Below are 26275 nucleotides of genomic sequence, written 5' to 3'. Positions count from 1 at the left end.
TGCATTTTTCTTCTTTATATAACTACGCTTATCATGCCAACCACACAGTTCCAGTGCTTTAAACAATGCTAAACTATTAAAAATGTATATTTGTACAATGAATGTTTCTGTGTACACAAAAGCTTGCAAATTCAACCTCACATTTAGTGTTCACATGCCCCTGTTGCTTTAGAGACAACTGCAATCACACTTCATGGACTCCACAAGTTTTTGTAAGAACTAATGTTTATGTTTTCTAGCATGAGAATTATATAGAGTTCAAAAGAAGCAAGACGATTTTTATACTTAACACTTAAGTATTTGCTACATTGCTTAATTCATGAGCGAAATATAAACACATCTACTGATTTAGTAAGGGTTTTTTAAGGTTTTACATTGAAAACTAGGTCCGTCAGAAAAAGTTTAAATGATTTTACTACTCGTGTGTACAGTATAATAAACTACAGTATCACTTACCTAAACGTTTAAAAGATTTTCCAACACACAAAAGAGTCAACATGCTCTAGTTCAGGTCACAATCAGTTTTCATTCCATTTAGGGCAAAGATGCCCAAAAGAAGGGCCTGCGGGCCAAAGTTGGTCCATGGTAACCTTTGTTTTGGTCCGCCATCCCATCTTTAAAGACAGGGAGAATGATTGGTTGGTTTGGGCAAATGCCTTTAACAGAGTTTGTCATTTTGAATTTAATGTATTTATTTTTTTGTTTTTTGTTTTTGTTTTATTGAGGAGCTACAAAAAAGACCACTAAAATTAAATGTTTCATTAAAATGTTGTAAATAATTCAGACTTTTAAAATGAAATACTGTCACTAGACAGATAGAAGACAATGCACAAGACATCAGCAAGCAAATCAAAGCAAAGGAAGGTGCAGCTCGGAAAGTGTATTCAGCATTAAGCTCCATTGTGTTATACTGTAAATGGTATTGTTTATGTTATTACTATAATACGTTCATTATAAAATGTTAAACATTATACTGCATCATCATTTAATATGTTTTAAAGCAACTTTTCTAGTTATTCTTAAATAATAAGCAAACAGATGAGCAAATTTAATGTGATAAAGTGTATGTTTAACTTCAGTTCACAGCCCTTAATCAAGCCTGTTTTTTGGCCTTTCATAAGAAAAGTTTGGGCACCCCTGGTTTAGGGTATAAAATGCAATTGACCTCATGTTTTCTCCTCATAAATTTCAGCAATTGCTATTCTTCAAAAAGCTATATTTGCAGGATAACACACAGCTTAAGTGTGAATGGATAAAATGTAGAAATGAATATGCGTTTTCAGATCTTCCTGGACTAGCGTAAACATAGCTTAAGCATTTCTTAAACCATTTCTTCATCAGCTGTAGATTCCACATTGTTTTCTTGCCATTTGGCCATATTACAAGCTATGGAGCTAAAGATAAGCAGTCAGAACATGGGTCTAAAAGTTGCACAATTCCAAAAGCATCCTGACAAGCAATGTCATCCAGGGTTTGTTCTGTCATACAATCCTTCTATGGATCAAAATCTAACTAGAACAGTTACATAATAAGCAAGCTTCTCTGCCCTTCTCTGTCTCACATTTTTAGCTTGGTATTTGAACATCTCTATAAAAGCCTATATTGCTAAAAGTGTTGTTGTCATTGGTCCTTGATGGCTCACAAAAAGAATGACTCATATATTCCTGCAAAGCATCACAGCGTTGGCCAAAATCCTCATTTTCTAGTGATATGTCATACAGTATTGATGTCTGTTTCCCCCAGTTCATTTACATCCTTTGCCAATTTTCTCTAGAACTAAAACCGATACACTAGAGCAGTGGTTCTCAAACTGTGGTACGTGTACCACTAGTGGTACGCAGGCTTCCTTCTAGTGGTACGCAGAGGTAATCCAATATCAATGTCATATGTACATGCAACATATATTTCAAAATTGATCAAAAATGGTTCATATATGAATATGATGACATATAGCCTATATTTATAAGGTCCTAGCAACATTTCCAGGTTTTTATTTATTTATTTTTTTTACATACAAGCACAGCACAGTGTTAATGTTCAAACTATTTATAATGTTTAAAGTGGCTGATAATAATAACAATTCTTAATAATAGTAGTTAATCTGTCACTATTTTAAACTGCAGAGTTGTAGCTGCCTTACTGGGCCTACTACGCTACTGTATTTCAATACTGGTCATTATGGTGGTACTTGGAGGGACAATTTTTTTCTGAGGTGGTACTTGGTGAAAAAAGTTTGAGAACCACTGCACTAGAGTAACATCATAAACGTGGTGATATATATGCATTATTTTCATATTATTGCAGTTTTCAGTATGGCTGATATCTTTAGACTTGCTTGCAAATAAATGAGAAAATTGCTTCGTGCTCAAATCGTAACCCAGTCTCATTGGGAAAATGTGCCTATGGCGATACTTTCAAATTGACTTTCAAAGTTTTGCAACACTGTAAAGGAAAACGTCCAGTGAGGGGGTCTAAAATGATGTACAGTTTTATGTGAAACAGATCAACTGCTGGCAGAATCTGTGACATTCAATATCTCATTCTGAAAATGTAGCCCTATATACGTTTCTGGAGAACCCAAATTATGTAGCCAGAGCTACGTATGGCTGGATTTCATCTTTAAATAAACGCCACATGGCGGTATGATGCCGTTCCCTCACTTATCGGCTGACTGCTTACCTCCATATGGACGGCTTTTCCACTGTTACCAGGTTGTCCGGTAGGATCAATCTGTGTTTTTTAAAACTCTATTGATTGGGTTAAGGGAAGGGAAAGGGTTGGGTTAGTTGATCGGTCAGCCAGTCTTTCAGTAGACAGTCACTCAACAGTGGCCACTGGTGGATTTACGCAAGAACAAAAACTGCAAAAAAAAAAACAAAACAAAAAAACTCCTGGGATGTATTTTGCACTCTGTAGAAATGTACAGTATATAGTAGTCTGTAATCAGAATGAGCCTGGGTTTGTTACATTACAAGGTTAATATCATACAGATCACCTAGATCAGCAAACCAATGATCTAAACTCTTCCCTAAACCCAACCAATTGTAGTTTAAAAACAAACATATAAGAGAAAAATGTACTGTAGTTTTACCTTACTTTTACATTGCTTTTAATTCTATAGTCAAATTTTGTTTCACTGAAATCAAACCTGAGCATTCTGCTATCACAAGTACAACACGGTACAAAGTAAAGCAAACAGAACATACCAGAGGAGTTGTTCAAATGGAAATAGACAGGTGACGTCAATGTATTAATTTACTATACAAATCATATACATTAACATTAGGGATTAATACCATATTTTTGGTATGGCAACAATTTATTTTATGGTATATTTGAGTATTAATAGACTGTCTGCTTGATATCTGTTTATACTGTTCCTTCTACAGACATTTAACTGACAATAGACCATTTCAATGTGGTCATGTTATTGGCCCATGAACATTCCCTCCCTGTTATTAAACTATTTCATAACTGTATCAAGAGGCAATTCAGTCGTAACAATGTTAAAACAGCTTTCATAACTTTTTTAATATGTGTCTCTTTTGGGATTCTCAGAAGCTATAGAAATGAAAAATGTAAAAGAGGAAATACATTGGGACCATTGTTTTTGTTTACATCCTTCAAAATGGTATATAAGAAACTTTGTTAAAGTACATGTCAACTTACAATAACCCTAACCCCAACCTAACAGTCTACTAATGAGCAATAGTTGTCATGTAGATGCATTGTTACCTAAATTCAACAAATGGACCATCAAAATGAAGTGTGACCTTTGGTATTTATTTGGTTTCATGCAAAGAACTTCATTAATTTAATCATGTGTAAAAATGAGAAAATTCTGGAGAAACCCCTAATGATGTCAATGCCACTGCACCATTGTAACTCCTTTGCTTCTACTTACTTATCAGAAAGTGTGATTCATAGAAGCATTTCCAACATTAGAGATGGGTGCACTAATAAGGATTCTAAAGACCACAGTCTTCAGTGGACCTTATGAAGCCAGGGGAGTGAAGTTTTCACACAGGCCTTGTTAGCTGGCCTATGTTACACATCTCCCTAAACTTCACTCCCATCCAGGTCACAGCAGCAGTGTAACCCCCGTGGTTCTGCTTGCCTGTCTCCTAGTGGGATTTGAGACGGCATGATAGGTGGGCAAGCTAACAAGGATGTTAAAAATATGGCAGCTTGTAGTGCACCTCTTGACATCAGGGGAGTGGAGTTTACTTCTACAGCCTTTACTAGCTGGGCTCCTTTACATTCACCCTCCTATACCTCACTCCTATTTTGGGTCATGGCACCATTGTCAACCCCTCTGGTTCTACTTGCTTTGATCTAAGCTGTTAAAGTGCTGTTTCAAACATTGAGAGGCCAGTATGTTAACATAGACGCTAAAGACTGCAACCAGTGCATCTCTTAAATCCAGGGGAGATATGTTTTTGTCACATAATTCTAACTACAGTAGTCAACATGTGAAGTCGATCATCACCTTTCATCAAAGTTGTTCTAAAACTATTGAACAACACCCATAATCTAAGGACAAATGTGAAAAACATTTTTGATTCACTTCGAATGTTGACGACCGTAGCTAGCTTCCTTTACACTCATCCCCTACTCTCATCCCCATCAATCATTTCCGGGTCACGGCACCAACCCTTCTGTTTCTACGTGCCCTGTTCCTAATGAGATTTAAAACACAGCTTTCAGCAAAAAAAATTGAGCATTGAAGATCATTGGTTGTCCTGCACAACTTTTACTGGACTCCATTACATTCACCCCTAAAACCTACACTCTTCTGGGTCACGGGACCAATGTAACACTTATGTTTTTACTTTCCCTTTTTTAGTGGGATTAAAACACTCTTTTCAACCTAAAAGGTGGGCAAGTTAAAGGGGATGTTAGAGACAACAGATTCTCTTTTACAGCTCTTTCTGAGCTTCGTTACACTCATGGCACCAATGTAACTCTTATGTTTTTAGTGGGATTTGAAACACTCTTTTCAGCCTGAAAGGTGGGCAAGATAAAAAGGATGTTAAGACAGCACATTCTCTGTATCAGCTATTACTGAACTCCATTACACTCAGCCCCTAAACCCTACACTTTTCTGGGTCAAGGAACTAATGTAACACTTATGTTTTTATTTGCTTTGTTTTTAGTGGGACTCAAAACACTCTTTTTAGCCTAAAAGCAGGTGTGCAAGCTAAAAAGGATGTTAAAGACAGCAGATTTTCTTTCTTGGCTTACTGGACTCCATTACACTCACCCACTAAACCCCACCCTCTTCCAGGTCACGGCACCAATGTAACACTTATGTTTTTACTTGCTCTGTTTTAGTGGGATACAAAACACTCTTTTCAGCCTATAAGGTGGGGAAGCTAATAAGGACTTTAAAGACAGCAGAATATTAGGCTTAACTCTTACTAGTCTCTGTTACACTCACCCCCTAAACTTTATTCTCTTCCGGGTCAAGGCACCACTTTAACATTTCTTGTTGTACTTTTCACCTGCTTACCCTGCAGCATCTAGAGCCAGTCATCAATTACAGAGAAGTAGTGAAGCTGACTTGCATGGCTTTTTCTCTTTGCAAAAAAAAATTGATAATACTGTTTTTCTCTGACTATGTATTATCTCAGTTTTAACTAGTGTTTATATACAATCAGCGACCGGAGTCTTGTATTAGCCTGCTGCAAAAAAAATCTAATTAATACTTTCCAGTACAAACTAGAAATTTCTCAAGTAACATTGCATAGACAGGCTGTATTTATTATAAAATATAGTGTAGTACTTGCCTTGGTGCATAATGTTTAGTATATTGCCCTATTGTAAATTGCCTTCTAGATTTAACAATGGTGTTTGAAACAACCCACATTTTGTGTCCATAAATGTTTAAAACGGTAAGACTCTATATAAAGCTTCACATCTAACTTCATATACTGAATAAAACATGCAGTCTCTGGTGTCTAGTTATCACATGCTATAAGATTGTTTAGCTTTTTTTAATCCAATTTTCTACAAAAACTCTTGGCAGACAGATCAGGAATGTGTCAAGATGAGATTAAACATGCTAATAGTATTATGCTTCGTTCATCACACAGTAGTTGGAAGGTTATGACAGCCACATTGCATTTTGGACACAATATCTAGCACATTTGTTTTGCACAACTGGTCACCTAAAAGTAAAAGTAAACAGTATATTTTTACTGTACACTTTTAGATGATCTAAAGTTTTCTAATGAAATTATTTTATTTATTTTTACAGTTTTTGTTATTAAAATTAAAGATGTGTTTTTCGAGTGTACACTTTTTCCAGTTTTATGCAAATTGGAGCTGTATTATGAACTAAGGAAAGCCTCTTTAAGAAATATGACAAATGGACGTGATGCTTTTATGCAGAATATAATGAGTATTCATTTGCTAACTGACAATTTTAATGCACGGCCTTCGAGTTATGGCCCTTTACCGTCACTGTGCCCCAGTCTCTGCTCTCTTATGGGAATAATTATTGTGGGGCGGTGAGAGGTGAGGGTTGGGGATGCATTTAGAAATTGAAAAGTGTAAAGTAGGTTTCTGATTTATTAAAAGGTTCTCAAAAAAGCTCCTAGAGATCCGATGGAGAGAGAGAGAGAGAAGCTTGGGGAAGAGGTTAACTATTGAAAGAAGAGAAACTTACTCCTAAAGTCCTTTAGAGTTGGGAGTGTGATTTAGTCTTTAATGCTAGAGCTAATTTTGTCATGCACTGCATCTACAGTAAAAACAAAAAAGACATTTGAGGAACAAACTTTTGTAGAAAATCAATTGTTGGAAGTTTCCAAAGTATGTCTTTCTTTCTAAAATTGTTTGGCATTACAAGGCCAGACTAGGCACATCAAATACTGGAAATGATAAATTTATGTCTTCTGCTGGAGTGCAAACATTGTGTTTCAAGTGTTTCTTCAACAACACGATTTGCTAAAAAAAAGAGGTGCGTCTGTGCTGTCTTATCTTAGAGCACAGATATCAAAGCCAGTTCCTGGAGGTCCGCTGCTCTACACAGTTTTGCTTTAAACCTAATTAAACACACGTGATTAGACTAATTGAGTCTTTCTTGTTTGAAACCTACCGGTTAGTGTGTTGAAGCAGGGTTGGAACTAAACTGTGCAGAGCTGTGGCCCTTTAGGAACTGAATTTGACTCAAGGATGTAATACACATACCGGCCACTTTATTAGGTACACCTTACTAGGACCCTGTTGGACCCCTTTTGCTTTCAGAACTGTCTTAATCCTTCATGGCATAGATTCAACAAGGTACTGAAAATATTCCTTAGAGATTACGGTCCATATTGACATGATAGCATCACGCTGTTGCTGCAGCTTGTCGGCTGCACATCCATGATGTGAATCTCCAGTTCCACCACATCTCAAAGGTGCTCTATTGGATTTAATTCTGTAAATTCTTCGCAGCAGAAATCGAGACTCAACAGACCAGGAAACGTTTTTCCAATCTTCTATTGTTTAATCTTCTATTTTCTGTTCTTAGCTGACAGGTTTGGTCTTCTGCTGCTGTAACCCATTCACTTTTATCAACTCGAACCAGTCTGGCCATTCTCCCCTGGCATCAACAAGGCATTTGTGCCCACAGAACTGCCGCTCACTGGATAATTTCTCTTTTTCAGAACATTCTCTATAAACCCTAGAGATGATTGTGTGTGAAAATCCCAGTAGATCAACAGTTTCTGAAATACTCAGACCTGAATACTCAGAATACTCGTCTAGCACCAACAACCATGCCATGTTCAAAGTCACTTAAATCCTCTTTCTTCCCCATTCTGATGCTCGGTTTGAACTGCAGCAGATCTTCCTGACCATGTCTACATGCCTTAATGCATTGATTTGCTGCCAAGTTATTGGGTGATTAGAAATTTGCGTTAACGAGCAGTTGGACAGGTGTACCTAAAAAAGTGGCCAGTGAGTGTAAAATTAATTTAAATTCTTTTTTATTTTCAAATCGCTTTTACAATGTAGATTGTGACAAAGCAACTTCATGGAAGTTCTGATTAACAAATTTCTACAATTGACAAAAATAAAGGAAAAGAAAACTTGAGGAAAAAAACAGGCAAACCTGTATAAACAGACTTAGCTATAAGATTTACACATATCTCTCTCCTTTCCACCAGCAGGTGACATCAACATCTAAATCTGACCTGAAACATCCAAAAAGATTGTTTTCTGATGATTTATTATTAAAGTTATATGTACTGTATTGTGAGAATAAAGGGCGAGGCAGTGGCGCAGTAGGTAGTGCTGTCGCCTCACAGCAAGAAGGTCGCTGGGTTGCTGGTTCGAACCTTGGCTCAGTTGGCATTTCTGTTTGGAGTTTGCATGTTCTCCCTGCCTTCGCGTGGGTTTCCTCCGGGTGCTCCGGTTTCCCCCACAATCCAAAGACATGTGGTACAGGTAAATTGGGTAGGCTAAATTGTCCGTAGTGTATGAGTGTGTGTGTAAATGTGTGTGTGGATGTTTCCCAGAGATGGGTTGCAGCTGGAAGAGCATCCGCTGCATAAAAAATTGCTGCATAAGTTGGCAGTTCGTTCCGCTTTGGCGACCTCGGATTAATAAAGGGAAAAAGCCGACAAGAAAATGAATGAATGAAAAGGCTCAGTTTTACTTAGCTCAAAAAGCATTTTGGGTATTTGTTATTTACATGGCCACAAATGTAAAGACAATGGTATTTTCACAATAATAATGTGATTTGTTGCTCTAAATTTTTCAATAACCTCCCTGAAATGCTTGACTTTCTAACGAAACAAACATGTCATCTTTGATAAACATAGTTTAGCCTAATTTTATCAATCCTTATTATTTTGCTAATGTAGAAGATACTATGAGTTGCAATATTTTGTTTGTGTTTTATTAACATCATTAGAATATCAAATATTGAAGGCTTATTGCCATTAAATACTCTAAAAGACTGTCTTTATTTTCTCCTGTTATCCTACAGTAAGTATAAATTACAGAGCCTATAATGGTTATTTAAGAGAAATACACATTTTACAAGATTGTTGTGTTTATTTTCACTGCAATTCAACACAATAAATGATGCAAACATTGCTGCAGATTTAGCAAAAATCTACCACAAAAATCTGAAAAAAATGTTCAGGAATTTCCTGGAGGGACTGGGAAGAGCTTTTATCACTTTGGTTCCACATTTCATCAAAAATAAATAAAAAATTAAAAATATAGATAAAATAATCTGTCATACTCAGAGCAGAATTACAGGCTGAAGTGCTTAAAGTCACTGTGTTATCACTCAGTGGAAACATTGCAAATGGAAGACCATCAGAACACTCAAACTTCACAGACGCAGGTTGAAAAACATCTGTGTGGCTGCTGAGACACATTTATACCAGTCTAAGAGGCATGAGGAGTACTCAATCAAACTCAGCACACACATACTGTACAGTACACGCTCATACATTCCCTGAGAATAAAGTTATCTCTCTAAAACTGCACTGGGACTATTCTGTAGTTGTTTTTATACTGTACCTATACACATACTGTACTACAGATTCTAACTAATGTAATGTGTATTTACATAGCAAATTTAACGTGTATGGTCATACACCCAATACGCTTTACAGTCAGGGGGGGGGGTCTCTCCACACCACCACCAGTGTGCAACATCCTCTTGGCTGACGCGACGGCAGCCACAGAACAACAGCACCAGTGCGCTTACCATGCACCAGAAATAGGGGGAGTGGAGAGTCAGTGATAGATTTGGGGGATGTGGATGATTGGGAAGCCATGATGGGTAAGGGATGATGGAGGGAATTTGGCCAGGACACTGGGGCTACACCCTTACGAAAAGTGCCATGGAATTTTTAGTGACCACAGAGAGTCAGGACCTCGGTTTAGCATCTCATTCAAAAGGGCGCTCACTGACAGTATAGTGTCCCTTTCACTATACTGGGGCATTAGGACTCCAACAGACCACAGGGTGAGCACTAACACCACTTTCAACAACAACCTAGTTTTCCCATATGGTCTCCCATCCAGGTACTGACCAGGCTCAGCCCTGCTTAGCTTCAGTGAGCAACCGGTTTTGGGTTGCAGGGTGATAAGGCTGGAAAAGTGTATGCTTTTTTTATGTCTTATTTATTTTTCCTTATTATAAGCAGTATTTAGTTGCAGAATAGTAGAATATAAATATATATTACATGCATATGTGATTTTATAAACAAACTAAGCATTATATGCAGGTTTTTATTAAGTCATTATATTATTATGCTATTCATTGTTACAGAGTTATTTATGACCTGTTTCTACTCACTGGTACAGTACGGTATGGAATGTGATTTTTTTTTTATGCGCATACCCAAAATGTACATAAAAATAGGTGGATGGAAACATAGCTACTGTCATATTTCCATGTTTCCTGGATATAAAGCAGCTAATGTTTTGAGTGGTGCACATCAATCTGTGCCTAAAATAGCAAACATGCTGTTCTTGGTGGCCCTTAAATGACTACAGTACAGATTCAGAAGAGCAAGGTCAAAATTATAAGCTTTACAAACTTTCGTCCATAACTGCAGAGAAAAGAGATCGGGCTGTCAAATAGTGCTTATGATGGATAGTCAGTGAAAAAAGCTTTCTGAGTCACACTGTTTATAAGTACATATTTAATATTTCATATTTCTTCTGCTCTGTGTGTGTGACACAAACATTTGTTTGGATGCTCTGTGGGAGACAAGGCTGAATATTAATGGAATATGTGTGTGTGTGAAAGAGAGATTTCCTGCCTTTGCAGCACATGCATTAGTGAAGGACAAAGTCCTGTTTGTATACAAGATCAGCTAACAAAATCTTAAATGGCTACTGTATAAGATTCCTGCAACCGCCAAATAATATACTGCCAATGAATTTGTGACTGTGCTTTCACTGTGTAGGCAGCTGGGGTTTAGGGTTGTTGATTTTTTACATATAATTATGTTTGATAATTACATTACAAATAAGAAATGCTTTTGTATTCATCTAAAAAACACAAATTAAATAGTATAATGGGTCTTAATGTGCCCCAGGCACGAATACATTACTATTATGGTAATGAAAAATGCAAAGAAAACAGATGCATTTTAATATTTGGAATATTTTATTATAATTATGACTTCAACTGTGGTTTCTTTAAGCTGAAAGCATTGAAATAATTAAATGACCTGCCCAGAGTCCTGATCTGAACTTGATTGAAACTCTTTGGAAACAAAACATGGTGATGTTATGCCTTGCAGACACAGTCATTAAACTGTGGGAAAGACCGGAGCTGATCAATAGCACTGGAGACTTGAGAAATGTCTGTGAGAGACTTGAAGACTTGAAGTTTATGCTACTCTTTTCAGCGCCAATTATACTTGAAATACACTTTCTAGATAAAGCACTCTTTTATAGACATTCAAACATATAAAATAACTGAAGTTCTGACCCACTCAAACAGCATTTACCAATATCTTAGTCATCAGATTTTTCCCCGCTACTTCAGAGAGCTTCCATTCTCACCTACACATCTTAGTACCATTGAACTGTCGATGCTTAATATTTCACATTACACTCAAACACTATGACGGCAGAACTGAACAGTGGCCCCTCATCAAAGAGCCTTGATACTTGCAGCACAAGCCCAGACCACACTGACACATATATAAGTCCTTTTTTTTGTTGTATGATTACCATAGAGCTTCAATGCCAGGGGAGCGCTCGCTTTCGATGCTCGTGCGTTATTACCCTTGATTAAAATTGCACAGAGCCATTTAACCCAAAGCCACACACGCATATTCTCAACTCAAGCTCCATATGAAACAGCTTCAGTCCTCAGGGAGAGTCCTGGTATGATGAAAGTCGCTTTAAAAAGAGTCATGCTTTCTTTGCCTTCTGACTAATACAAGAGAGGGCGCTTCTGAAAGGAGTAGACATTCAAATCACTGCTAAGACCTCTCACCGGAGCACATTTCCCTTTTTCACCGAGTTAAGCAGTCAAGAGCTCTGCTTTTCATGTCTCGCAGGAGGAACACGAGCCGACAGAAACAGTCCTGACGTACTTTTGTGAAGTTCTGAGACACACCGTGACCTCGGACTAATCGCGAGGGTGATGAAATTACCGGTTGCCCAGAATAAAAATTTCTCTGTTATTCTGGCAGTTATTGTCTCTGCTGAATAGTTAATTTGATGTGTTTAAGCCCAGGGTTGGAATGTTCTGCCCTGTGATTTTGGACTTTACATTTTTTTGCAGAGGGAGGGCTCTGTAGGTTGTTGGAAGTAATTAGAGCCTCAGCGTTTGACATGATTTGATATGTTTGAAAATCAAGCGAGGGAGCACATCTGCTCCTTTGAATAGCAAATTGTAATTTGTACTTAATTTGGGGGATCAGACTCAGCGTTTTGTTCGTTCTTCCAAATGTGATCGCACAGGAGCAATACTTCTGATATCATGACGTGGCTTTGTGCAAAAGTTCTGTAATCGAGAAGCTGGTATTTTAAGCGGCATACTGACTATTGAGTTGAACGCATGCACACAACACACTTCTGCAATTAAAATGAGGAAAACAGCTATGTGTGTTTGTAAATTTTGTTTGTTGGAGAGGGCTTTAAAATGTTGATATTTGAAAACATTTTTGGGTTGACAATTGAATTTTTGGAAATTGATAAAGTTGTTGATCTCTGTAATCTAAAAATCTGTGTCTGTATTAAGTGTTTAGCTCCTAAAACTCTGCTGATTTGAATGCTATCACTCGATTGAATGGGCATTATCTGCTAATAGATATGGGCCAGTAGGGGTCTTCTGCGCCCACTGGTTGGCTCAGAGGGCTGTTATCATCCATTCACATTTTTAATCAGCTATACTGTAGATCACATATGGCTGCAGATGGAAGTTGTTATTTATTTTATTTATTAAGTTTCCCATTAATTATATTTTATTAACGTCTACCCCAAACCCAACCGTGTAAATGTAATGTAAAAACAGATCTGAATCTGGAGTCTTCTCTATTAGTATGGCTGATTACCCATGTGGATGGATGGTAACAGCCTTCTGAGTCTACCAGTAGGCGCAGAAGCCCCCTACTGGCCCCTATCTATTAGCCGATAGCCGCTGGTAATGCCTATTCAATCGAGGAATCACATTCAAAGCGGGTGTAAAAATCAATCAAAACAATCAACAATTGTGTAAACGATATTTTATTTATATTTTTATCATTTTTTAAAATATTCGAATATTATTAATATTAAGATTATTATTGTTTTTATCTGAATTACTATGTGAGAGCTGCACATGGGAGCTGCACTTTATTTTATATCTGTAAAGTTCTTAAATTTGCATGAAATTCTAATTAATATTGGGTGGCACTTTGACTCAGTGGTTGGCACAGCAAGAAGGTTGCTGGTTCGAGTCTTGGCTGGGTCAGTTGGCATTTCTGTGTGGAGTTTGCATGTTCTCCCAATGTTTGCATGGGTTTCCTCCAGGTGCTCCGGCACAGTCCAAAGACATGTGATATGTGTGTGTGTGTGAATGTGAGAGTGTATGGATGTTTTCCAGTACTGGTTTGCCGCTGGAAGGGCTTCCGCTGCGAAAAAACGAATGCCGGTATAGTTAGTGGTTCATTCCTCTGTGGCATTCTGTGACAAATAAGGGACTAAACTGATGGACAATTAATGAATAAATTATAATTTTAATATACGTATGTACAAAACAGTAAAAATAATAAGCTAACTGAAAATATATCAAATGAATTACCACTGCTGTGCATTAGTATTAAATATTTATATGTTGTCTCTTGGGCAGATCATTCACAATTAGGGTCTAGGTTATTACTGTTAGACAGGTGATACCCAGATTTACATTAGAACTGAACTTCAATGTTGCATCAGCTCTCTTAACCTTATCTTCTTGTTTACTCGGGATTCAGACCTGGATGAAACAGAACTTCCAGCAGTTAAACGGTTCTAAAACTGAAGTTCTGTTGGTTGGCAGTTCTGTTGGTTCATGCACACTTGACTTTTAACACTCATATTGAGCATGTTACTTAAGTAGTAAAGAAGTAATTGTTATTATATTGTAAACAAAGTTCTTATTTTCACAATGTCGTCTTTACATGAACGTTTTTTAAATAATTAAAAAAGAGAACTTTTGTTTGTTTCCTCTTGTAACAGTACTTAGATTTTTATTTCATCATTATTATTATTATTATTATTATATTTTTTTATTTTTTTTCACTGATGAAAACAGGTTCCTGCGGAATGAGACCTTGACAGGCATAAAATGGTTCCTTGGAATGCACTTCTGCATCATGGATTTATCATGTGCAAAGAATTTTGGAAGCATAAAGTGTCCATCAGTTGTACCTTTTGAAAACATTCATTCTGAAGGGCCCTTTTAAGTCGTCAGCTTTGAGGACTTTTGTTTGGTTCATTATGATGGACATGATTGTTGTCACTTGAAAGTGCCTTTTGCGAACAAAATGTTCAGGAAAATCAGTGTTTAGATGTTGAATGCTTCAGTAACTCACTCACAAAAATCACAAAAAGTCTCATTTTATTTAGCTTTTTTAATTTAATTGATTGATTAGTTGATTCATTCATTCCAGTTAATTCCTTTTCATTCAGAAAAGTTTATTCCGTTCATTCATTAATTTTCTTCTGCCTATCTGGGGCCGGGTTGCAGGGGCAGCAGTCTCAGGAGAGAATCTGAGGCATTCCTTGGCCAGCCGAAAGACATAGTCCCATCAGCATATATTGAGTCTTCCCTGAGGTCTCCTCTCTGTGGCACATGCTTGGAACACCTCCCTAGGCATCCAGGAGTCATCCGAAACACATGCCTGAGCCACCTCAGCTGGCTTCTTCTGATGTGGAGGTGCAGCAGCTCCACTCTGAGATCCTCCTAGGTGACAGATCTCCTCACCCTATCTAAAAGAGTGCATCCTGCAAAGGATCTTCATTTCAGCCGTTTAAATCTGGGATCTTGTTTTTTAGTCAACACCCAAAGCTCATGACCATAGGTGAGAGTAAGAATGTAGATTGACTGATAAATCGAGAGCTTTGCCTTTCGGCTTAGCTTCTTCTTTACCACAACATTCCAGTACAGCGATTCCATCACTGCTGCCACTGCACCAATCTGCCTGTCAATCTCATACCTCATTCACACTAGCAGTGACTTTGTTGCTGCCTGTCGCTCTGGGTGGCGATCTGCTGCAAACGAAGGTCTGTGTAGGTCTACAGCTCGGAGAATACTACCAACCTCTGAGTGAGCTGAGAGAGGATCACGTGATCTCTACTGGTGCTTCTATTAGCTGTCTCTCATTAAAGTCACTCTTCAGTTCCATAAAGTTGAAAGATTCTCAACTTTGTTGCATTGCTCGACACGCCCACCTGGTTGGCAACAGTCGTTTGAGCTCAGGTAAATCTCGAGAACACCCTGCTATAGTAGCTAATGAACAGATAGTGGTTGCTCTTAGGAGATAACTACTTACTAGGTGCATGTCTATGGTGCTGATTTAATATAAGATGACTATTTTTGGATGGTGAGAGGAAACCGCGGGAAACCCACGTGAGCACGGGGAGAATGTGTAATCTCCGCAGAGAAACGTCGGCTGGCTTGGAAAGGACTTGCACAGGGGTATCCAAATTCGGTCCTGGAGGGCCGGTGTCCTGCATAGTTCAGCTCCAACGTCCTTCAACACACCTGCCTGAAAGTCCAGTATACCTAGAAAGAGCTTGATTAGCTGGTTCAGGTGTGTCTAATTGGGGTTGGAACTAAGCTTTGCAGGACACCGGCCCTCTAGGACCGAGTTTGGGCACCCCTGGACTAGAACAAGGGACGTTTGCTAACCACTGGGCCACCATGTCACCCATCTAGGAAAAGAGGAGGAGTAGGGGTAGAAGGGAGGATTTTTCAAAATGAAGATGTCTGTTATATGGAACATAGGGTATTTATAGTGGCTTAGGAACCATCTGATTGGTCAATCATAAATTGGATAATGCAGGGCCGGCTGCAAGCAATCATAAGCACGTGATCCTCTCGAAATTAGTTTAGAAATAAATTTCACTAAAATTAACGGTTGCTTGTTGCTTTGCCCCTGTGGGTTGCTTGTGTGCAGCATCACGTTCCATCCTTCCCTCACTCGTAAACTAAACTCCAAGATTCTCTAACTACTCCACCTGGGGTAAAGACTTTTATCCAACCTGGAGATGGCAACCCATCTTTTTCCAGTGGAGCACTATGGCTTCAGTCTAGGAGGAGCTGATTCTCATCCCAGAATGCAAGTTCACTCCATTTAAGTTTAATTCAATTAATTTAATTCATCAGTTGAAAATAGAACAAGATTCATTTAAATGCTAATTTACAAATACTTTAACATACTAATTCATAATTCGAAAAATATTTTGCAGAAATCTCATTTTGCATGGTATCTTCATCAATTTGATATAAACTCGAGACACTTGGCCTTTAAGGTATATTTTTTCCAGGTTATCACATGACTTATTTCATGTGTTTGTATACGGAAAAACAAATATTGAACTCAAAGTTTCGTCTTTTCAATGATACCTAAGTTTTGTTAGTAGCTCACTGGAGTCAAGAAAAATAAAATAAGGTTAATTTAGCATCTTTATCCATCACTACTTAGAATTTGTCTGTGACTTTTGTAAAACAATGCTTTAATAATCATCATCATCCACAACAACATCATCATCGTCGTCTTTGTAAATCATTACGATTTTCAAAACAGAAATATCACAGACTATGTTGTATACTTTAACAAGTACATATCAGATGTAATTAAGTTGTTAATTTGTTTTGCAAATACAATTGTTTTACTGTTTAACAATGCAACAAGCTATAAAAAGTGATTGTTGTTTGTAAGAAAAGTAATAACAAAATGCTATAGTAAAAATCTGTTAGCAGGTTAACAGTAGTATCCTTAGTATTTATTATGAATGGCCATAGATTCACAGCATTTTCTATGGTTTTCGTTGACACTGAAGCACTGATGAGTTTTATTTGATGTTGGTCAAATAATGTTGATTACATTACTTGCAATATTAGTGTAATGCGTGTTGTCATGATGGTGTTTGTAGCAACATATTCCTACACATTATTAATATGCTTCTCTGCTTCTGGAATGTTATTAGTAATGAGCTTTGGTTCATCTCATTACTTTCTCATCACCACCTGCCTTAGGTGCTGTTTCTGTCTGTGTATTACAAGGGTACAAAGTCTGTGTTAATACAGAATCTTGGTAATTTTGTGAAATACAATGCGGTAGTTTACCATAAATATTTGTACTGTATTTTTTATTATTACTTTAATTTGAGGTTTTATAAATAAATATACATACACATCAAGACCAAACATTAGTTTATATTGTAGACATACAAAGGACAATATAAAAAGACATCAACAAAGGCATCATAAAACACACAATCAAAACTACAGAGGGTGTATAACTGAAACCTCAGAGGGTCACTGGGTTGCTTTTGAGATATAGATTTGTCAAATAAATTGACTCCATGTAGCCAAAAATGTTCTTATGGTGCCAGTCCTTAAAAATCTCTGTCTCTATAACAAAATATAACTGAATAACAGATATCAGCAGAAATCCAGTTCTGGAATGAAGGGGGTTAATGTGATTTCCAAGTGTTAAGCACTATTTTTTTTGGCCATGACCATGCCTTGCTTTAAAGATTCTTAAAGATCTATTTTTCAGAAGCAAATCCAAAGAAGGCAATTCATTTGGTAGAAAAGGTCTGCCATAAGCCTTGAAGTTCCTGTCAATTATGTTGGTCCAGAATCTATTCAGTAAGAGACAGAGCCAAAAGGCGTGAGCAGCCATGTACTCTGCTATCTTGCATCTATCGCACCTTCGTGAGAAAGAAGGAAAGATATTATGTAGCTTGGCTTTAGTGTAGTGTAGGCCAGTGGTCCTTAACCACCGGGCTGCGGACCAGTACTGGTCCATGGATCAATTGGTACTGGGCCACACAAGAAATCATTAATTATTTCTGTTTCATTTATTATCTGAGTTGAAACAATCTCTTATTTGGAAAAATGTTTTATTTTAAAAAATGACTGTATTATAGAGATTCCATCTCGGACACTTTAGCGCCCAAATTTAACCCACAAGCTAGCAAAATGAGTTATTTGGAAGACAAACAGACTTCTTTGGAAAGTTTCTTTGCAAAGGGGAAAAGGCCCAGTTAAATCAAGTGAATCCAGTATGTTTGTGAAAGAAGATGATCGACTCCTGGAGATCGCAAATGATGGCGACCCTTTAGGGGTCATTCACATGTCGCGTCTTTTCTAGAGTTTGCCCGATATGCAATGAAAAAAAGGTTGGGGACCACTGGTGTAGATGATGTATGACCTTGAATTGAATCAGTTAGTGTCTGCTGTTGACTGAGCATAACTGCATTGAAGTTAAACAATTGTCCCATGTGTCATCAGAGAGTTCGATTTTGTACCGTATTTTGTGTACAAAAGAAATGTAAATTGTACTTTTGATTTTTTTACAGTGCATTATATTTACCAGTATGATGAAGCATTATGACAGACATAAAGATAGACAGATAGACAGACAGACAGACAGACAGACAGACAGACAGACAGATAGACAGATAGATAGATGATTTGCTTTGTCCAGTTAGCTTGTCGTGTACGTCGACAGACTTGAGACGCAGAGAAAGGTTGACCACGATGACAACAACCGGGTTCTAGTCCAAGGAAGAGCAGTTCCAGAAATCAGGTAAGACAAAAACAGAATGCAAAAAATAAAATGAACAAGTGAATAACAGGGTGAGATTTTGCGAAAATTTTTAAAATGTGGTAAAAAATCAGACGAGGGCTTTTCTTTTTCTGGACCCCTTTTGTAAATTGTTGGTTGGGTTTAGGGAAGGAGGAGGGTGGGTCAGTCAATTGGCCGGTCGCCCAGTTGGCCGTTCAGTCAGTCAGAAAGACAGTCACTCAATAGCAGCCTCTGGTAAGTTTATGAGAGAACAACGCTGGTGCACGGGCACTCGTGAAAGAAATTTGAGAAACCTACTGGTACGTATTTTGCAGCCTCCAGAAGCGTCCATGGGACTACATTTTCAAAATGAGCCTGGGTTGGTATTTATACTGTGATCAGGTGTTTATAGTTGACCTGAGGGTGGCCTCTGTATCTGTAATCAATTTCTCTCTAATGAATAGCAAAGCCATTTAATAACAAGTAATCCCAATCACCAGGAAAACATCTCCCCTCAAATACTTTACCACCCATGTGCTTAATAATTCATAACAAGGTAAAGAAGTGAAGATAAGAGAACAGAGAGAAAATGGCAAAGCACGGCTTTGAACAAATCTTTAGCAATTTTCCCAATTATCATAAAGCCTGTGTGCTGTTTTCATTACTGACAGTGGAAATATGGAACAAATGGGAAGAAAGTAGAAAATCCATTTGCCCACAACAGCAGTATGAATAATGCCCCTCTTATCTTTTCATAGAAATATTTAATTGAAAGAGCAGCTAAATCAATTCTCCTGTTTATTAGTCACTAATTACCTTAAACTCATTCTACATTTCTCCTTTGGGAGTCTCGTTCTCTTGTTCTTTCCACGCCGGACAACCCAGCGATTTCAAACACGGCAGTGGGGTTTTTTTCCTGCTGCGATCATTATGCACGGCAGGACGCTTCACTGATGTGAATTTAAAGCATTTTATTATTCAACATACCTCTGTATAGTAGCGGAATCATTATAGGTTTTACTGCACTGCTGGTAGACAATTTTACTGATGATGTGCTGCGATTTTACGCCTGGGGCCTGGGGTTATTGATTTATTTAAACGCAGGGCAGAGATGAAATGCACTGCTGAAGGTTTGTGGACGGACAGCCGAATCCTATTGCTAAATGTTGTGTCTGAGAGGTTGCGCTAATGACCTGTTCAGGTGAAAAGAAGTGGCATGATCGCTTAACCCTGCCAGTTGAAAGGGTTCAGATGGATCTTTATTTGGAACTGGAAATTATTATGGTACATCAAGCATGGTGGTGGCAGCTGCTGGACTGAAATAAAAGAAAGGGTCTCCTGAACCTGGGTGTAAATTCACTTTTTTTCCAAACAGTTATATATTTGATGTTTACAGCTAAATGCTTATGAAACACCATTTGTCATATATTTGGTAAATATACCATAAATATAGTGTTTTTTTTTATTGTTTAAGAACATAATTAAATAGGCGGCATGGTGGCTCAGTGGTTAACACTGCAGCCTCACAGCAAAAATGTCACTAGTTGAAGCTGTGGTGACTTCTTAAATAGAGACCTAAATTAAATTAAATTAAATTAAATTAAATTAAATTAAATTAAATTAAATTAAATTAAATTAAAGTAGGGAAGCAGCATTATGACACAGCAATCGCATTCATACACACGAAAAACATTACAACCAATATTTAAAAAAAAAAACACATCCCAGCATGCTTCTTAATAGCTTTGAAAATATAATATTACTACTAAAAAACATACATTAAAGAGCCCCTATTTTGCATTAAAAAGGTCATATTTTGGTTTTTGCGGTCTCCAACAACAGGCTGCTATGTGTGCAAGGTCAAAAAACACTTTCATTGTCTTATAACATGCATTTAATTTTACCTAATTATCCCAGCTACTCTTATATGAATCGTTCAGTGATTCATTTGTTCCCAAACCCCTCCTTAGCATGAAGCTAAACTGCGCTGATTGGTCCAATGACCCAGTCTATTGCGATTGGTTGACTGCATTCAGCACGAGAAAGAGAGAAATGCCCAACGCGGCTACAGTATGACGTAGCAGAAAGTATGTGAGAGCCCAATGCAGGAATGGCATAAAGCAGAGGATCGCAATTTCAAAAAACACATTTAAATTGGTAAAGGAAGAAGCACGCGCCACGTTTTTAACATAGTTTTGAACGCGATATGTGAACAGCCCATACAGATTTAACCTAAGAGATACAGTACAAGCACTAATACATGATTACAAGCCACACGGGGCGATTACAACTTATAACATACAATTATACACATAGTTTGCAAACTACACAAAACGAGGCAACAATTTTAATTATACATACATGTTATAATCCAGAGGAAGAAGCAACTGGTCCATTTGAACTGTAAAGGTTACTGATAAAGTCCCTGTCAAAGTCTGACAAAGTCCCATAGTCTCTGCTGCTCCTTCAAAAGCAAACGGCCTACCAATTCCGAGTTTCAGCATAGGTTATTGTCTAAAAATCAGAAAATTGACAGGAACAAACACAGCACTACTTTGGCTGTGGTATTTTTGTGAAAATGAACTTTAACCTTTTATTCCCCGCAGCCGAATCTCCATCTGTCAGTGATCATCATCTTTGCGTCATGATCAGTCCCGTGATTTCCCACGCTTCCACTAGTGTGAAAGCGTGTGCACATTTTACCAGAACTGGAAGTACATATTTGGTGATGTACCGTGTCGATGTCGATGTGATCAAACAAAAGATCCGAACCCCACTTGATTTGTTTATTCGTCTCTGAGTCAACAATTTCGCTAAAGAATCAATAGTTTTAAACAAGGTGCATTTTTAGATTTAAACCTCAGCTGGATGTTTTCATTCACTTAGAGCTGTGTTACAAACTGCATGAAGGTCATTTTCAAAAACCCGTAATAGGGCCTCTTCAAAATTTAAAAATTGCTAAAATTTAAGTTATAAGGCCTTGTGGTTTCTGGAACAAAACAGAGTTTATATCTGAATACATTTTATTTTTATTTTCAAACTGTACAAAAGTATTCTATAAACCTTGAAGTATCCTGTCAAGGATTAAAACACAATAACAAAGCCTTGAAGAATAAAGAAATGGCTTATTTCCATTGCAATCCTTACTTTAATATAAAGGACGGACATATATAAATGAATAGATGTATAAACCAAAATAGTATCTCCTCATTTTTTACAAACTATACAAGCTGTATGTCATCGCCTACCATACGAACTAACTAGCATCCTTGAGAATAGTGAAATTATTATTCCATACAGTTACAAATTGAATATTATAAGTTTTCTTCTCAGCATTTGAAGTAGTGAGATTGCAAATTCTCAGGTGTTAAAAATAAAAATCTGATTAGATGATTTACAGTGGAAATTATAAGTTTACATCTAACAGTTAAAAAAAAAATTCATCTTGCATTTTACAGTGTTTTAGCTATTTAGAAATATATCATAATAGCTCAGGTCTAAATAATAATGCCGTATATATAATGCAAATTGTGTGTGTGTGTGTTTAATAAAAATGTGTATTTATTTCTTTATTTACTTATTACTTGTTAATTAACTATAGTGGTTAACTAATGAAAACTCGTTCCATCATATGCATTACCAAGTTTTTTTTAATTATTTTTCTAATATTTTAAAATTGTTTACATGACTTTTTAAATCAATTTAATGCAAAGAAAAGTTTTAAAAGATAAATTTAATGACTGCAGGGGAAATTTAGTTGCTTAAAAGAGCTGTGGCATAAAGGATATTTAGCTAAATGTGTTACCAATTACTGTTTAACTTTTAAAGCTGTTGTGTTTTTGTTTTCAAAGCATTGGTGAATAAATCTGTAACAAAATGCAAGTATTGTTTGAAAATAATGTCTCTAGATTTCTAATAGACATTTGTAGTTTGTTGGTGTCTTTAATAGATTATTTTTGTTTCTCATAAACTTGAGGCACTAAAGCTTGAGATTTATATTTCATGCTAGTGGAATATTAATATAATGATTTGTTCCCACAGGGTATAAGTTATTGCCGTACACCGAAATCTGTTAGCGTTGTTAATAGATCATCCGAATGCATTAAAAAATCATCTAAATTCATAAAATAATTCACCCGCTTTAGGTTGAAATGATAGCCATGTTCCTAAAAGCACAAACACATTTACAATCTGTTGAGAGCAGACTATATTTTTATTCCCTTAATATTTGTATCTTGTTAATTATTTTTGAACATTAAGATGATTGCTTATTTGGATTAATGCAACTATTCAAATCTAAAATAAATGAAGGGATATGTCAGGCTATAAATCCAACCCTCATATTTCTGTGGGTTATACTTTCTGCCACAGAATAAGTAAAAAAAAAAAAAAAGGAATATACAAAGTGTTTTATATCTCACAGTACAGACTTTTCTGCTCAGAATTGTGTGCTTGTATTTCACAAAAAAAAATACTTTAAACTATTGCAAAATTGAATGACATATATTGTTTACTTGGAATTTGAAATTGGGAGCTGTAAAACAGAATTCTGTGATGTAGACAGAACAGCACAGGCTCATTGGGAATGTGCCCAGGGCTACATTTAGCATTTTGTGTGTTAACGAACGATACAAGGCTGTACTGATGACTGCTTACCTCCGTATGGTTGGCTTTTCCAGTGTGACTGGTTTGCTCGGTGGCTCACCACAAATATTAGAGTTGTAAAAAAAATTAACAATACAAACACTGCGAGTTTAAGCTATAAAAATGTCATCACTTACAAGTACCATACAAACGAATTAACATCCTCAAGTTTTAGAATAGTGAAATTATTGTTCCATACAAGTTTAAGTGTAAAACTTTTCGTCTCAATGTGAGACGAGTTATTAGATGTTAGGGAAAAAAATCAGATTGGGAGATTTAAGTCTCACAATTAAAAAAGTAAAAATGTCAACTTTTATTGCACTTTACAGTGTTATACAGTAGCTACTGAAAAATATTTCATATTAGATCAGGTCTATTAAATAATAATTAAATTTAATGTGTGTTTGTTTGTGTAAGTCACAGGTGTCAAACTCAATTCCTGGAGGGTGGCAGTTTAGTTTAGCTTTAACCCTAATTAAACACCTGATCAAACTAATTGAGTCCTTCAGGCTTGTTTTAAACCTCCAGGTTAGTGTGTTAAAGCAGGGTTGGAACTAAACTTTGCAGGGCTGCAGCCCTCCAGGAGCTGAGTTGGACTGAGTCACACTTAAAACACTTAGTCCGAATCAGACCAGCAAATGACAGTTCCAGAAACCAGGTAAATGAAACTCAAAAATGGAAGTGTGATATTGTGGTAGAAATACGCAAACAAAAGTGATGACTTTTCTAAATTGGATATTAAAACACTATAGATTGAGTTAAGGGAAGGGGGTTTGTGGGTCAATTGATATCAAGCTGACAAACATTCTCATCAATTCATTGGACAATGATGTTGAGATTGCCACTAATGTACACAGCGGCCTCTGATGGATTTATAAAAAATGGCACGTATAAATAAACTTGCTCGAGTATTGTATTTAAGATTGTAAAAAATATATACGCCAAACTCTAGTGGATTTGTGAAAATAAAAACTGCAAGCACACGTAGCCCGGGTACATATTTCTCGGTTCTCAAATATTTAGCCCAGGGCACATATTCCAATGAGCCTGGCTTTATAGAGAAATGTAAAATTAAAAGATATTACTAGCAATTTCAAGAAGAAAAGTAAAAATTGTGAGATTTAAGCTCACTGTAGTTTACTCAAAATTCAATATTGTGAGACACTGTAAACTTGGAATAGCAATTTTTAGATTTGTAAAGTCTCTTTTCCTCATAACTCAGAGTTTACATCTTACAATTATAGGTTTATATCTAAAAGTTCATATCGCACAATTTTAAATTCAGAGGAATTGAATTGTTGTTGTGTAAAATGGACCCTTTTAACATTTCCGGGTTTCTCAGAAGCAGAAGTCATCATAGTTGGGTAAACTTAGAGCGCAGTGAATAAGAGAGTCCAAAAAAAAATTTCCAGTCCTATTTGCTGAAAGAATAAAAGAAAAACGACGCGATGGTGTTATCAAGACATTCAGAAAAAGGAAAACAATAGCATGAGAATGATAACAGCAGCCAGAGAAGAGAATAACGTCAAATTAGACGGTGCATTAGAAACACCTTGCATATTCTGTTATTTTAAATTTTTTTGTAATTTGACGCAAATATGATATGATACATACATAAATGCATATGAATGTTTATACCATTTTTTAAAATCTAAATATTCAAAACTTTCAAGTATTTAAGATTATGATGACTGTTAATCGCATCATCACAGGCTTGTGAAAAGGCTCCATGAAGATTAAAAAGTCTGAACGATATAGGATATAAGATAAAAACTTTCTCAGAATTGCAAGTTTACTGTAGTTTTCTCAGATTTGTTTTTTATTGTATGATGTAAACTCAGAATTGTGAAAACAAATCTAAATTCTGGATTTAAATATTGTAATATTAGTTAATTCTGACTTTGTTATATAATTGCACATGCAGTTTGGAATTATGAGAAAAAATACTTCTAATTCTGACATCCTAAATTTCACTATTCTCACACTTTTCCTCAGAACTGTGAGAAATAAACTCAGAATTAAGAGGGGTGAAAAGTCAGAAATGTTAATTAAAATGTCTTTTTTTCCCTCTTAGTGGTGGTGTAAGTGGTCCTCCATACATTCCTCGCTCAACATCTTACAGTAGATGTGCCCGTTTTAGTATCTTTTAACCATTATTTTTGTTCTTATGCACTCCTGACTATTTTCTTACCTGATTTTTTTGTCTGTGTGTGGCTAAATGTTGGTCAGAAAATATATTTGAGCTAAAAACACACTTCTTGGTGTTGCACATTCTTTCTGATTGTGCTGTTTTATCTCCTGTGGGGTAGAGTTTACATTTACACACAAGCTCGTCTCAGCTATAGCCGTGACTGGGCAGGTAAATTCAGACTGTTTCTCCACATGCAGATCTCCAGCAATACCACCGTCCTGCCCTTTCTCTCTGCTGGAGTTGGCTGAGCACCACAACTCATCGCTTTCAGAATACATTCAGAGAGATTGACATGACTGAGCAGTGATTGTCATGCACACAGTCTCTCTCTTTTACCATTGCGCTATTCTTTTTCCTGTTTGTTCTTTTCTTATGTTTCTCATTTCACTCTTTAACTGGGTGTGATGAGACAGGGCAGGTATGGGATCCCGAAGGGCCCAGAAAGCCCAGGCAGTGCTCCCTGATGGGTGAGGCGGCTGTTATTCACAGTTTATGAATTTTAATAAAGTTCATCTTGAGCGTCTCCACTGTTTTTCTATTTCCTGCTGAAATGGCTTCAAGCCACCAGGGATCTGCACACTGTATTTATAGACAATTTAGCATCAGGGGAATCTAGCACTGAAAAGAGGTGTGTCTCAACAAGTGTGCATGTGTGTGCGTGTGTATCTTGTATTACTTACGTATAGCAAATGCAGTCATTTTT

The 26275-nt window shown here is 36.8% G+C and overlaps 1 long non-coding RNA gene across 1 annotated transcript; it reads right to left on the bottom strand.

Annotated features, from left to right (window-relative positions):
- Positions 1 to 690: 690 nt before the first annotated feature.
- Positions 691 to 2865, bottom strand: LOC147846701 (uncharacterized). Its single transcript, XR_015476386.1, has 2 exons — positions 2250 to 2865; positions 691 to 1790 (listed from the first exon to the last, which is right to left on the bottom strand). It is a non-coding gene; the product is annotated as an uncharacterized LOC147846701 (long non-coding RNA).
- Between the last annotated feature and the right edge of the window lie 23410 nt (positions 2866 to 26275).

Source organism: Danio rerio, chromosome 1, assembly GCF_052040795.2.
Source record: "Danio rerio strain M-AB ecotype USA chromosome 1, GRCz13ab, whole genome shotgun sequence".
NCBI lineage: Eukaryota > Metazoa > Chordata > Actinopteri > Cypriniformes > Danionidae > Danio > Danio rerio.
This window is presented reverse-complemented; position numbering and strand designations above follow the sequence as displayed.